This window comes from Sardina pilchardus, chromosome 16, assembly GCF_963854185.1.
Source record: "Sardina pilchardus chromosome 16, fSarPil1.1, whole genome shotgun sequence".
NCBI classification, from domain to species: Eukaryota; Metazoa; Chordata; class Actinopteri; order Clupeiformes; family Clupeidae; genus Sardina; species Sardina pilchardus.
This window is the reverse complement of record NC_085009.1, coordinates 4,193,128-4,205,828: the sequence shown is the minus strand read 5'-3', so window position 1 is coordinate 4,205,828 and position 12,701 is coordinate 4,193,128. Positions and strand designations below refer to the sequence as shown.

The window sequence follows — 12,701 nt, the reverse complement described above, 5'->3', positions numbered from 1 at the left end:
CTCTGAACAAAACGAGTGAATAAGCAGGCTATTTAAACTCAAAACAACTTTGGCATAGGCTATTCAACAATAAAGATATCCTACGTTTGTAAATTAAAAGGGTTCACTCTGAAATATTTTTTCGGTGGTCATAAAATAAATTGGTAGCCTATTGTCCTGGGAGTATTGGGAGAAAACCTAGCCTATTGTCTCCCATAAGCATAGTTCTGCCAAAGTGTTTGTGAAATAGCCTATAATTAGCCTATCTGAAATGCAATATTGGCTTTCAATATGTCATTTCATATTTAATTTCTGTAATACAGTTGGTTTGATATCCGAACTACATGCATAATTAATTAGACTATATGAAGCGGTTTTAATTATTATAGCCTTTACAGAATTAGGCTATAGGCTGGCTTGCCGTGCATCGTATAGCACACTGACAGCCTGCCTACTGTCACTGAAGCTACTGTATATATATGACCCTTAATAATGATGCCTTTCATTAAAGAGTAGGCCTATAACTAAACATGGCAATATTAATGTGTTAACATAGTCTATGTAAATTCATCGCATGGGAACCGAACTCGAGAACACGCAAAACATGCCTCGATTGTTCTCCTGTCACGCTGCGCATGACACCACGAAAGACGTAGCCTACGTTACGCAGAGCCGCAAGATTCCTTGGACCACACACATATCAAGTTCAAACAATGTAAGTTGCATAATTTTCAGAAATTCATTTAAACTAGCGGATAGGTAGCCTTAATCAATACTTGCAACACTGTCGGAAAAAAGTTTCTCCTTCTATTTTTTAAGTTGTAGGCTACAGGTGACGAAAGCACAGGTTGACGGAACCAACGGTTTGGGACTCGTTTTCCGACAGGTGTTTTTTATTTGCAACACAGATAAATTTAGCTCGGCAGTTAGCCTGCCACCGACCAGGTTAGTTCAGAAGCATATGTTACCCCAGCAACTCAGCTGAGATTCCTGTTAGCGGGAGTAATGGAACCGAGCTCTCTCTAAAATTAGCGAGGCTTATCAAAGTTAGCCGCGATTTACGGTTAGCTCGCTTGATGGAATACCCCCCAGGTCTCTTATCTCTGCCCTTTTCAAGCTACACATGTAATGCCATGTCTCTCAGTGAAGAAAAGTGGTCCTGCGTTTGACATGTGTGAACTTATGCTTGTCCCTCTGATCGCCATCCTTCAGGTAGCATGTTTGCATGTCTTTGTTTTCTGTTCATGACGCCATTAGTGAAATAAGCTGTGATGGCCGAGAGGTTAAGGCGTTGGACTCGAAATCCCATGGGGTTTCCCCGCGCAGGTTCGAACCCTGCTCGCAGCGTTTCTTTGACTAGTTGTTCTCCTGTCACCCATTTGAGACTCACGACTGGAATCGGCCAAGGCAGTTGAAACAAACCGTGAAGCCGAATCTTATAGCGCTGTCTCTTCCAGCTGAAGCTGTGGGCCGTTGTGCACGTTTTTCCACTTGTGTGCAGCTGTGATGGCCGAGTGGTTAAGGCGTTGGACTTGAAATCCAATGGGGTCTCCCCGCGCAGGTTCGAACCCTGCTCACAGCGGCGTCCTTTGTTGCAAGAGCAATGAACGGACCGCTTGATTTGTGCGGAAAGACAGCAGGCCATGAAATTGACCAACATATCTTCCTGGCCTCTTACCTGTGCCCTTTTCAAACTACACATATAATTGCACATCTCTCATTGAAGAAAAGTCGTCCTACCTTTGACATCTGTTCATTTATGCTTGTCCCTCTGATCGCCATCCTTCAGGTAGCATGTTTGCATGTCTTTGTTTTCTGTTCATGACGCCATTAGTGAAATAAGCTAGAATAGAATAGAATAGAATAGAATATATACTTTTTTGATCCCGTGAGGGAAATTCAGTTCTCTGCATTTAACCCAATTTAACCGAATTAGTGAACACACAGCACACAGTGAACAAACAGTGAGGTGAATCACACAACCCAGAGCAGTGAGCTGCCTGCCCAACCAGCGGCGATCGGGGAGCAGTGAGGGGTTAGGTGCCTTGCTCAAGGGCACTTCAGTGATGTGATTCAGCTGTGATGGCCGAGAGGTTAAGGAGTTGGACTCGAAATCCAATGGGGTTTCCCCGAGCAGGTTCGAACCCTGCTCGCAGCGTTTCTTTGACTAGTTGTTCTCCTGCCACCCATTTGAAACCCACGACTGGAATCGGCCAAGGCAGTTGAAACAAACCGTGAAGCCAAATCTTATAGCGCTGTTTCTTCCAGCTGAAGCTGTGGGCCGTTGTGCACGTTTTTCCACTTGTGTGCAGCTGAGATGGCCGAGAGGTTAAGGCGTTGGACTCGAAATCCAATGTGGTTTCCCCGCGCAGGTTCGAACCCTGCTCGTAGCGTTTCTTTGACTAGTTGTTCTCCTGCCACCCATTGGAGACCCACGACAGGAACCTGCCAAGGCAGTTGAAAGAAACCGTCAAGCCAATTCTTAAAGCAGTTTCTTTTCCAACTGAAGCTATGGCACGTTGTGCACCATTTTTTCCCATGTGTGCAAAGACTGTGCAGCTGAGATGGCCGAGAGGTTAAGGCGTTCGACTTGAAATCCAATGGGGTCTCCCCGCGCAGGTTCGAACCCTGCTCACAGCGGTGTCCTTTCTTGTAAAAGGGATGACGCACCACTTGATTTGTGCGGCAAGGCCATGAAATTTACCAACATATCTTCCTGGTCTCTTATCTCTGCCCTTTTCAAGCTACACATGTAATGCCATGTCTCTCAGTGAAGAAAAGTGGTCCTGCGTTTGACATGTGTGAACTTATGCTTGTACCTCCGATCGCCATCCTTCAGGTAGCATGTTTGCATGTCTTTTTTTCTGTTCATGACCCAGTTGGTGAAGTAAGCTGTGATGGCCGAGAGGTTAAGGTGTTGGACTCGAAATCCAATGGGGTTTCCCCGCGCAGGTTCGAACCCTGCTCGCAGCGTTTCTTTGACTAGTTGTTCTCCTGCCACCCATTTGAGACCCACAACTGGAATCGGCCAAGGCAGTTGAAACAAACCGTGAAGCCAAATCTTATAGTGCTGTCTCTTCCAGCTGAAGCTGTGGGCCGTTGTGCACGTTTTTCCACTTGTGTGCAGCTTTGATGGCCGAGTGGTTAAGGCGTTGGACTTGAAATCCAATGGGGTCTCCCCGCGCAGGTTCGAACCCTGCTCACAGCGGCGTCCTTTGTTGCAAGAGCGATGAACGGACCGCTTGATTTGTGCGGCAAGAATGCAGGCCATGAAATTGACCAACATATCTTCCTGGCCTCTTACCTGTGCCCTTTTCAAACTACACATATAATTGCACGTCTCTCATTGAAGAAAAGTCGTCCTACCTTTGACATCTGTTCATTTATGCTTGTCCCTCTGATCGCCATCCTTCAGGTAGCATGTTTGCATGTCTTTTTTTCTGTTCATGACCCAGTTGGTGAAATAAGCTGTGATGGGCGAGAGGTTAAGGCGTTGGACTCGAAATCCAATGGGGTTTCCCCGCACAGGTTCGAACCCTGCTCGCAGCGTTTCTTTGACTAGTTGTTCTCCTGCCACCCATTTGAGACCCACGACTGGAATCGGCCAAGGCAGTTGAAACAAACCGTGAAGCCAAATCTTATAGCGCTGTCTCTTCCAGCTGAAGCTATGGCACGTTGTGCACGATTTTTTCCCATGTGTGCAAAGACCGTTCAGCTGTGATGGCCGAGAGGTTAAGGCGTTGGACTTGAAATCCAATGGGGTCTCCCCGCGCAGGTTCGAACCCTGCTCACAGCGGTGTCCTTTCTTGTAAAAGGGAAGACGCACCACTTGATTTGTGCGGCAAGGCCATGAAATTTACCAACATATCTTCCTGGTCTCTTATCTCTGCCCTTTTCAAGCTACACATGTAATGCCATGTCTCTCAGTGAAGAAAAGTGGTCCTGCGTTTGACATGTGTGAACTTATGCTTGTACCTCCGATCGAGATCCTTCAGGTAGCATGTTTGCACGTCTTTTTTTCTGTTCATGACCCCGTTGGTGAAATAAGCTGTGATGGCCGAGAGGTTAAGGCGTTGGACTCGAAATCCAATGGGGTTTCCCCGCGCAGGTTCGAACCCTGCTCGCAGCGTTTCTTTGACTAGTTGTTCTCCTGCCATCCATTTGAGACCCACGACTGGAATCGGCCAAGGCAGTTGAAACAAACCGTGAAGCCAAATCTTATAGCGCCGTCTCTTCCAGCTGAAGCTGTGGGCCGTTGTGCACGTTTTTCCACTTGTGTGCAGCTGTGATGGCCGAGTGGTTAAGGCGTTGGACATGAAATCCAATGGGGTCTCCCCGCGCAGGTTCGAACCCTGCTCACAGCGGCGTCCTTTGTTGCAAGAGCGATGAACGGACCGCTTGATTTGTGCGGCAAGACAGCAGGCCATGAAATTGACCAACATATCTTCCTGGCCTCTTACCTGTGCCCTTTTCAAGCTACACATATAATTGCACGTCTCTCATTGAAGAAAAGTCGTCCTACCTTTGACATCTGTTCATTTATGCTTGTCCCTCTGATCGCCATCCTTCAGGTAGCATGTTTGCATGTCTTTTTTTCTGATCACGACCCAGTTGGTGAAATAAGCTGTGATGGCCGAGAGGTTAAGGCGTTGGACTCGAAATCCAATGGGGTTTCCCCGCGCAGGTTCGAACCCTGCTCGCAGCGTTTCTTTGACTAGTTGTTCTCCTGCCACCCATTTGAGACCCACGACTGGAATCGGCCAAGGCAGTTGAAACAAACCGTGAAGCCAAACCTTATAGCGTTGTCTCTTCCAGCTGAAGCTATGGCACGTTGTGCACGATTTTTTCCCATGTGTGCAAAGACCGTGCAGCTGTGATGGCCGAGAGGTTAAGGCGTTGGACTTGAAATCCAATGGGGTCTCCCCGCGCAGGTTCGAACCCTGCACACAGCGGTGTCCTTTCTTGTAAAAGGGATGACGCACCACTTGATTTGTGCGGCAATGCCATGAAATTTACCAACATATCTTCCTGGGTCCGGTTTCCCGAAGCCTTCTTAACGCTACGTAGTTCGTAACCTCTATCTTAAGCTCTACCTTAAGTACCTCACGCATTTCCCGAAACCTTCTTTGCTACGAATGTCTTTCGCACGTCGTTCGTTGGTAAGAGTGGTCTGGAGCACTCTCAGATCTCTCTTAGCTGCACCTTAGCAATGTTTCGACTCGCGACGCTAGTCGCCGCCATTGTACCCTACAGCAATTTCCGTTACGCATGCAACTCATATGATACAAAATCACTATTTTGGTTCGCCAATGATTTTATGTAAGTATGCTAATTTAGAAAATATTTCTGGAAATTTTTTCATACAAATATGAAACGTGCACGCATTTGAAAATAATGGAAAGCGCTTTATTCTTTGCTTCCCCCCACCGCGTCCTACAATGTTTAGGCCTAATGTGCGGGCTTGCTGTCATGTTTAATGTTAACCAAAGGCACACAATACTGAATGAAGATGTTGGTCAATCAGCTGTGATTAAAAAAAGTCTACATAGCCTATTTCAACTAGAAAAGCACAAACCTCCCCCAAGCAAACACATGTAGCCTACGCCTCCTGCATCCAGACGGTGATACGAATCACTCACAAAATTAAATAGTTTCTTCCATGGGTCATTTCAGATCTTCCCTGGAAATTTAATCGAAATCCATCTTTAACTTTTAGAGCTAGCCTATCTTGCAAACAAACGGACAAACAAACAAACAAACAAACAAACAAACTAGAAAAGCACTCAGAGAGCTCAGACCTCTGCTTTCAAACATGAAGCGTTCGAATCGTTTTATCCATGCGGGAAACAAACTAACACACCAACAAACAAACCCAGATGAAAACATAACCTACTTGGCGGACGTACATCATTTAATTTCTAGACTACTTTTTTTAACATTGTGTGCTAATAAGTTCATCCACGTTGAAGTTGCGTGAATGTTGTGGGGGCGATAGGCTATTATAAGCAATGTTTTTTGGTGCAAAGAACGCTTTCATAAGTCTGTCAAGCCTCCGCGTGAAATAAAAAATCGATTTCTGAGCAATCGATGTCACCTAATTCAGCACCTTCATGGTGGACAGTGCCTTATACGTCGGACGTAAGGAGCTTTTCGTAAGAAGACTCCTAAGTGATAGTTCGGGAACCACGACTAGAAAGGTAAACAACTTTGGTAAGTTATACCTTTGGAGTCTTCGTAGCTCGCTAAGAGTGAACGTTATCGGGAAACCGGCCCCTGGTCTCTTATCTCTGCCCTTTTCAAGCTACACATGTAATGCCATGTCTCTCAGTGAAGAAAGGTGGTCCTGCGTTTGACATGTGTGAACTTATTGACCCATCCCACTCCCGTGACCTTAGTAAGAGCGGCTGCCATTTTGGACATGTAGTGGACTGAAGTTTGAATGCAATGGACGAGAAAACGTAAATGAAAAACGAGTAAAATAAAAATGCAGAAAACACCTTCACTGTCCAGCGATGTAGGGCATTTACAGGGTGAGCAGAGGGATCGTCCCTGGAGCCGGTGGTCGCCATCTTATTGCAGCTAAGGTTTGTTTACGTTCACATTTAACGAACTGCATGTCGCACACTGAAACAAGTTAGTAGCCTATCAACCAGTGGCATTTTCTCCCGGGAGCTAAGGCTCTATCTTGTCCGACAATCACTATTGTAAATACAGGACTGTTTTGTGCATTCTTTCTTTGTGTGGAGATGTGTGAGGGAGGGAGAGAGAGAGACAGTGCGTGTGTGTTGCAGTTACCAATGACCCTCGTCCAGTCTGTTATGTCTTTTACATGGTCTGTAGGTTAGAGTAGGGATAATCAACGACGCGCCGTGCGTTTATAGGAAAATAATGCACGTTCGAAGTGGTAATAAGGACCCGACGCCGCAGGCGGAGGGGACTTTACACTTCGATAAGTGAACAACAAACAACAAACAAATAAATACGTATTCGTCACTTGGCTTCCTCGGAAATGTCCCTTACGCCTCGTCACTGGTATTAACATAGCATTAACAAGTTGACCATGTTCGATTCCACTTATGCATGTGAGAAATCCTAGTCTACTAGAGAGCTTAATTTAGTCAAATTGTGTTCGCTATCGAAAGCTTTGCCCGTGGACATGCGATTGATCTTGCTAACGCAAACACGCATGCCAGACATCTCTATCACATATTTAAAAATATAAAGACAAACTTGCGCTCACGAAGCAGACGATTAAAGCCTCAATGCTTGCATAAAACGTCACCTCACTGAATATGAGCCAAGGCCATCAGCAAGTCCATGCAGCACTAGAATGGGCCTGATGTTGAGTTTCGTAAATTACATGTCAAAGATATGTGTTGATAACTTTATTGTTACTTTGAGGCTACCAAAGGACGCTGTTGTTCTATTCCTTTCGATTATCCTTTTAATTGTTTCCGTGTGTTAGCCGTGGTAGACTACTGGTAGTTCATGTCCAAAATGGCACTTACTTTTGCTCTGACGTCACGTGGGATGGGTCAATACTTGTACCTCCGATCGCCATCCTTCAGGTAGCATGTTTGCATGTCTTTTTTTCTGTTCATGACCCCATTGGTGAAATAAGCTGTGATGGCCGAGAGGTTAAGGCGTTGGACTCGAAATCCAATGGGGTTTCCCCGCGCAGGTTCGAACCCTGCTCGCAGCGTTTCTTTGACTAGTTGTTCTCCTGCCACCCATTTGAGACCCACGACTGGAATCGGCCAAGGCAGTTGAAACAAACCGTGAAGCCAAACCTTATAGCGCTGTCTCTTCCAGTTGAAGCTATGGCACGTTGTGCACGATTTTTTCCCATGTGTGCAAAGACCGTGCAGCTGTGATGGCCAAGAGGTTAAGGCGTTGGACTTGAAATCCAATGGGGTCTCCCCGCGCAGGTTCGAACCCTGCACACAGCGGTGTCCTTTCTTGTAAAAGGGATGACGCACCACTTGATTTGTGCGGCAATGCCATGAAATTTACCAACATATCTTCCTGGGGCCCGTTGCACAAAAGCAGAATTAAGATATCCGGGATAAGTTACTGAGCTGCGATCACTGAATCCAAAACATGAGCATACCGGCTTAATTGGTTGCACAAAGACCAATCCAGGATAAGCAGACACGGATTCATCAAGCCAGGTGTAAGTTATCCGGTATGTGTGCGCGTTCTCGTTTCTCCCCAAATAAGTCACGGTAGGGATAAAAAAAGACGCGAAAAATAGCGTCTTGCACACAAAGTGAATATGATATAGACTAACAACGAGGTAAAGTTTTACTTTTTTGGATGGGGGATCATGATTATTTCTGTTACATAGCGGGAGTAGGTGTGGCAGATCAACTGAATGCAAATGTACGTATGCACCCACGTGTGTGAGAGCTTCCTTGTCTCGGTACGCAACGTCAATAGGAAGCGTTTTGCCACCGCAAAGATGCACAAAGTATCTTAATTTGTCTTAAAAGCCGAATTAGTTCAAAACACCTTCGAAAAATGTCCCCTCCACTTCCAATCAACTACTACAGCAGCCTATTCATCAAACATCTGTCTAAAAAGAAGCAAACAACGAGTAGGCTATGTTATTAATTATAAGGCCACCATAATTTAAATGACATCCATATGGTATTAGGCAGACATTCTGCTGTGTTTTGCGAGTAAATGCATGTTGCAAATAATATATAAATGGAATCTACAGCTCTTTAAAAAAAATCACGTGGAGGTCTCATTTGAATGACAGCTAGCTGAACCAATCAGATAATGTAATTACCATTAGAATCAACTTATCTTGGCTGTGAGCCTGGTCAGGAGCAGGCTAGCTCCACAGAATAAATCGCCATGGTAACTTATACCATAACATATCCTGCTGCCCCCTATCCCGCTTTTGTGCAACTGGATCACGGATAAATTGAGCCAGGATAACCAAGATATCCCGGGTTAATCCCTTATCCTAGTTTTGTGCAATAGGCCCCTGGTCTCTTATCTCTGCCCTTTTCAAGCTACACATGTAATGCCATGTCTCTCAGTGAAGAAAGGTGGTCCTGCGTTTGACATGTGTGAACTTATGCTTGTACCGCCGATCGCCAGCTGAAGCTGTCGGCCTTTGTGCACGTTTTTCCACTTGAGTGCAGCTGTGATGGCCGAGTGGTTAAGGCGTTGGACTTGAAATCCAATGGGGTCTCCCCGCGCAGGTTCGAACCCTGCTCACAGCGGCGTCCTTTGTTGCAAGAGCGATGAACGGACCGCTTGATTTGTGCGGCAAGACAGCAGGCCATGAAATTGACCAACATATCTTCCTGGCCTCTTACCTGTGCCCTTTTCAAACTACACATATAATTGCACGTCTCTCATTGGCCCAATCCCAATGTCAGCCCTAAAGACTAAGAACTAGAGACTCACAGACTTAATTGATCTCAGGTGCTAAGTGAATGAGTGTGTGAGGCCACATAGGCTCAGATAGGTATTTGGGATTGGGACAGCACTTCACGAGATCACATGTACCTTGGCGATGTTTACTAACAAAGACGTTGCTAACATTTGCACCATGCACGTGTGTCGTGCGTGCTGTTGTTTACCTTAATTTCCGGATTTTTCTATGATCTCCGCAGTAAACGTCACAACACTTTGAACTGTGGGTAATTCCCTTAGGTTAAGGCGAGACACTACAGTTGAATAGGGTAAAAATTTTAAATAATAGGTATCACCATGAAACTTCCTCAGTTGATTACTTACACAAGTATGAGAAAAAAATGTATTACAAGTTTTTGAAATGTGTATGTTTAATTATGCAAATTAGGCATTATCTCATTAAATATGCATGATTTTGCATATATTTCCGGTAGATAGATCTGAGCATATGATAAAGCCAGGTGCAAAATTATTCTTTCATGTTGTTTACAAGCAAGATTACAATAAAATTACAGAAGGATTTCAGGATATCTGCTTTCATTGCCTAGGAAATCCAAATATACTGTCCATAGCCTTAAAAAAACGATTTTTGCCATGCTTTTTTGATTAGCATGTCACATAAATCAGGCCAGGAATGATGTATTAACAAATCCCTCTGTAAATGTCTTCGGAATACTGTTAAGTGTATAACTGGAAAGTTTGGTGTAGATAGGTGCTACAGAGGCTGAGAAGTATCTACCGGAAAATGACTCAAAACCGCAAATAACTAGTTTTGAGAAAACAGCCTTGAAACACAGCCAATGAGATTCGTTCTCAGCTTAGACTCGTCTTTGAACTTTCGCGATTGGTTGCTAATACAAGGGAAATGTCCATATTTGGATTGCACAGCGTTATGCAGGAGAAGCAGGGCTTTCCAACAGTGTGAGACACGATATGATTTGGATGACGGTCGCGGGAGTACATTACACTTTAGAATGGGAACTTTTGAGAAAATGTGGAGAAATACATAGGCGCGAGCACACAAAAGTTCGTGAAATAAACACCTAAATGTGCAAATCGGACTTTGTTGTTGTAGTAGGGTGGTAGAATACATGCTAAGGTAACAAACTAGCACAAAATCTCGAAATTGACCGGAGGTCACAAAAACAATGTTTTCAACTGCCGTGTCTCGCCTTAAGTCTGCACCGATGCAGACTCACGGAAAGGGCTCGGTAAGTGTCTGCTCAAACCCTCCCGCCCGTTGTAATTCGACATTGGGACAGCCCTAAGCACTTACCAATTTCGCGAGAACGCGCACCAAAGTCCTTGAGTTTGTGAGTCCGGACATTGGGATTGGGCCATTGAAGTAAAGTCGTCCTACCTTTGACATCTGTTCATTTATGCTTGTCCCTCTGATCGCCATCCTTCAGGTAGCATGTTTGCATGTCTTTTTTTTTGTTCATGACCCAGTTGGTGAAATAAGCTGTGATGGCCGAGAGGTTAAGGCGTTGGACTCGAAATCCAATGGGGTTTCCCCGCGCAGGTTCGAACCCTGCTCGCAGCGTTTCTTTGACTAGTTGTTCTCCTGCCACCCATTTGAGACCCACGACTGGAATCGGCCAAGGCAGTTGAAACAAACCGTGAAGCCAAATCTTATAGCGCTGTCTCTTCCAGCTGAAGCTATGGCACGTTGTGCACGATTTTTTCCCATGTGTGCAAAGACCGTGCAGCTGTGATGGCCGAGAGGTTAAGGCGTTGGACTTGAAATCCAATGGGGTCTCCCCGCGCAGGTTCGAACCCTGCACACAGCGGTGTCCTTTCTTGTAAAAGGGATGACGCACCACTTGATTTGTGCGGCAAGGCCATGAAATATACCAACATATCTTCCTGGGGGGTATTCCATCAACCTCGCTAAACAAGGCGGCGCTCAACAGAAATAGCCTGGCTTGAACTAGTGTAGACTTCCACTTGAAGCTAAAGCCGTTCCATTAACTCAAGTTAGCTGCATCTTGCCCTCGTTTATTCAAACGAGGCTAAAATCAGCTTCATGTCTGCTCGTGCACGAGGTAGAAAAGTAGACCAAAACCATAGATTGATGAAAAGAGGATGCATGTTGTAAAATTAAGGCAAACTAGAAGATTTCAGTTCGATTTACAAGCGCCATCTACAGGATTTTCATCGGAAGTAATCAAATTGAACACGAGAGAAAAAAATAGATACAGTGGTTGCCTAAAAAGGAGAATAACGAAATCGTAGGCTAAACAGTAATTATGATGGTTTGAATTGGGACTTTGATTGTCTTCACTCTGAACAAAACGAGTGAATAAGCAGGCTATTTAAACTCAAAACAACTTTGGCATAGGCTATTCAACAATAAAGATAACCTACGTTTGTAAATTAAAAGGGTTCACTCTGAAATATTTTTTCGGTGGTCATAAAATAAATTGGTAGCCTATTGTCCTGGGAGTATTGGGAGAAAACCTAGCCTATTGTCTCCCATAAGCATATAGTTCTGCCAAAGTGTTTGTGAAATATAATTAGCCTATCTGAAATGCAATATTGGCTTTCAATATGTAAAGCTGGGTTATTTTCCATATACGAGTTTATAAGAATAACCTTATTTTTCCCATACATAAGTCTATAGGAAAAATTACTTCCCCAGGCATGAGTCATCTTGAAAGACGGGAGAGACAACCTCACAGCAGGGACACTCCTTTTGTGTTTAGGTAACTTGTTTGCATTGAAATACCCCATTGTGTGAATCGCCATTTGGCCAGGGAGGCTCTGACCATGGCGGACACACCTCCAGTTTTCTCCTGGAAAACCCATGCTGGAAACTAAAATGTATCTGTTTCATGACAAATGATAATGTATCTATGTTTGGTATCATTTTGAATGTCTCAACGCGAGAAGTAAGAGGGTCTCAGTGGTACAATTGTAAAATAAGTGTAAATATGTTTTTCTGGTGATCTAAGCGAAATTGCCAAGTTGGATGGGTAACCTCCCATCCTCCTTTTGTAATGATAAGATATACCCTGCGGTGAGCCAAGGTCTTTTACAATTGTTATAGAGTCTATATGTTAATTTCTAAGGTGGAACCCAGCCGACAAACCTCCTGTGTCTAGATGGATATTTAAGAGAAAACAAAGGTGACCCTTCAGATTTTTGCTTAACAAAATCTCCACTAGCGTGTAGCTCTGGCTAGCAGTAGACTCTGAGCTTGGTTTCCTAGGATTGAAACCTCTGCTAATAGAGTTCCACTTCTTTAGTTAATGCTACATCAGGTATGATATCTTGAACTTTATTTTAGG

At 44.6% G+C, this 12,701-nt stretch overlaps 18 non-coding genes across 18 annotated transcripts; all 18 read left to right on the top strand.

The window, feature by feature from the left end:
* Positions 1–1,244: 1,244 nt before the first annotated feature.
* On the top strand, positions 1,245–1,326 carry trnas-cga (transfer RNA serine (anticodon CGA)). The gene has a single exon. It is a non-coding gene; the product is annotated as a tRNA-Ser (tRNA).
* Positions 1,327–1,479: 153 nt separating this feature from the next.
* Positions 1,480–1,561, top strand: trnas-uga (transfer RNA serine (anticodon UGA)). Its single transcript has one exon. It is a non-coding gene; the product is annotated as a tRNA-Ser (tRNA).
* A 494-nt stretch (positions 1,562–2,055) lies between these two features.
* Positions 2,056–2,137, top strand: trnas-cga (transfer RNA serine (anticodon CGA)). Its single transcript has one exon. It is a non-coding gene; the product is annotated as a tRNA-Ser (tRNA).
* Positions 2,138–2,290: 153 nt separating this feature from the next.
* trnas-cga (transfer RNA serine (anticodon CGA)) lies at positions 2,291–2,372 on the top strand. The gene has a single exon. It is a non-coding gene; the product is annotated as a tRNA-Ser (tRNA).
* A 165-nt stretch (positions 2,373–2,537) lies between these two features.
* On the top strand, positions 2,538–2,619 carry trnas-uga (transfer RNA serine (anticodon UGA)). The gene has a single exon. It is a non-coding gene; the product is annotated as a tRNA-Ser (tRNA).
* A 251-nt stretch (positions 2,620–2,870) lies between these two features.
* On the top strand, positions 2,871–2,952 carry trnas-cga (transfer RNA serine (anticodon CGA)). The gene has a single exon. It is a non-coding gene; the product is annotated as a tRNA-Ser (tRNA).
* Positions 2,953–3,105: 153 nt separating this feature from the next.
* Positions 3,106–3,187, top strand: trnas-uga (transfer RNA serine (anticodon UGA)). Its single transcript has one exon. It is a non-coding gene; the product is annotated as a tRNA-Ser (tRNA).
* Positions 3,188–3,446: 259 nt separating this feature from the next.
* trnas-cga (transfer RNA serine (anticodon CGA)) lies at positions 3,447–3,528 on the top strand. Its single transcript has one exon. It is a non-coding gene; the product is annotated as a tRNA-Ser (tRNA).
* Positions 3,529–3,693: 165 nt separating this feature from the next.
* Positions 3,694–3,775, top strand: trnas-uga (transfer RNA serine (anticodon UGA)). The gene has a single exon. It is a non-coding gene; the product is annotated as a tRNA-Ser (tRNA).
* Positions 3,776–4,026: 251 nt separating this feature from the next.
* trnas-cga (transfer RNA serine (anticodon CGA)) lies at positions 4,027–4,108 on the top strand. Its single transcript has one exon. It is a non-coding gene; the product is annotated as a tRNA-Ser (tRNA).
* A 153-nt stretch (positions 4,109–4,261) lies between these two features.
* Positions 4,262–4,343, top strand: trnas-uga (transfer RNA serine (anticodon UGA)). The gene has a single exon. It is a non-coding gene; the product is annotated as a tRNA-Ser (tRNA).
* A 259-nt stretch (positions 4,344–4,602) lies between these two features.
* On the top strand, positions 4,603–4,684 carry trnas-cga (transfer RNA serine (anticodon CGA)). Its single transcript has one exon. It is a non-coding gene; the product is annotated as a tRNA-Ser (tRNA).
* A 165-nt stretch (positions 4,685–4,849) lies between these two features.
* trnas-uga (transfer RNA serine (anticodon UGA)) lies at positions 4,850–4,931 on the top strand. The gene has a single exon. It is a non-coding gene; the product is annotated as a tRNA-Ser (tRNA).
* A 2,668-nt stretch (positions 4,932–7,599) lies between these two features.
* On the top strand, positions 7,600–7,681 carry trnas-cga (transfer RNA serine (anticodon CGA)). The gene has a single exon. It is a non-coding gene; the product is annotated as a tRNA-Ser (tRNA).
* Positions 7,682–7,846: 165 nt separating this feature from the next.
* Positions 7,847–7,928, top strand: trnas-uga (transfer RNA serine (anticodon UGA)). Its single transcript has one exon. It is a non-coding gene; the product is annotated as a tRNA-Ser (tRNA).
* Positions 7,929–9,133: 1,205 nt separating this feature from the next.
* trnas-uga (transfer RNA serine (anticodon UGA)) lies at positions 9,134–9,215 on the top strand. The gene has a single exon. It is a non-coding gene; the product is annotated as a tRNA-Ser (tRNA).
* Positions 9,216–10,872: 1,657 nt separating this feature from the next.
* trnas-cga (transfer RNA serine (anticodon CGA)) lies at positions 10,873–10,954 on the top strand. Its single transcript has one exon. It is a non-coding gene; the product is annotated as a tRNA-Ser (tRNA).
* A 165-nt stretch (positions 10,955–11,119) lies between these two features.
* On the top strand, positions 11,120–11,201 carry trnas-uga (transfer RNA serine (anticodon UGA)). Its single transcript has one exon. It is a non-coding gene; the product is annotated as a tRNA-Ser (tRNA).
* The last annotated feature ends 1,500 nt before the right edge of the window (positions 11,202–12,701 follow it).